Source organism: Brassica oleracea, chromosome C8, assembly GCF_000695525.1.
Source record: "Brassica oleracea var. oleracea cultivar TO1000 chromosome C8, BOL, whole genome shotgun sequence".
In the NCBI taxonomy this organism is placed as follows: Eukaryota; Viridiplantae; Streptophyta; class Magnoliopsida; order Brassicales; family Brassicaceae; genus Brassica; species Brassica oleracea.
This window is the reverse complement of record NC_027755.1, coordinates 13,882,476-13,883,288: the sequence shown is the minus strand read 5'-3', so window position 1 is coordinate 13,883,288 and position 813 is coordinate 13,882,476.

Here is an 813-nt window from a genome sequence, read left to right as displayed (position 1 = left end):
GATGATTGTTGGCTCTTCCTTTCCCACGGCCAAACCACTCTCTACACAGACGTGGCCGGTCATATTCCTCAACCATACAAGCTCACGGCTTGCTTCATACATTGCTATGATCTCGGCATGATTAGAAGATGTGGCCACTAAGGATTGTTTTGTAGAACACCAACATATTGCTACTCCACCATATATAAAAACATATCCAGTCTGAGATCTAGCATTATGTGTATCAGATAAGTGTCTTGCATCAGCATATCCAACCAAACTCTCTCTTGGCCGGTTGGTATAGAACAAACCGAGATCTTTTGTTCCTTGCAGGTATCTGAAAAAATGTTTTATTCCATTCCAATGCCTCTGAGTTGGACAAGAGCTAAATCTAGATAATAGATTCACGGCAAAACAAATGTCTGGTCTAGTGTGGCTAGCCAAGTAAATTAAATCTCCAATGGCACTTAAGTAAGGCACTTCCGGACCGAGCACTTTCTCGTCCGGTTTCTTTGGTCCGAACGGATCCTTCTCTAGGTCTAAGGACCTCACGACCATAGGACTCGACAGGGGATGAGCCTGGTCCATATTAAACTTCTTGAGTATCTTTTCTATATATGCCAACTGATGCACAAGGATTCCATTGTTCACATACTCAAGTTGCAGTCCCAAACAGAACTTAGTTGTCTTTTATTTCGAATTCTTTCTTTAGACATTCAATTGTTTGGGAAATCTCTCCAGGGGTTCCTATTATATTTAGGTCGTCCACATACACCGACATGATTACAAAGCCCTTGTTGTCGAATTTCTTGATAAAAATACATGGACTTATTG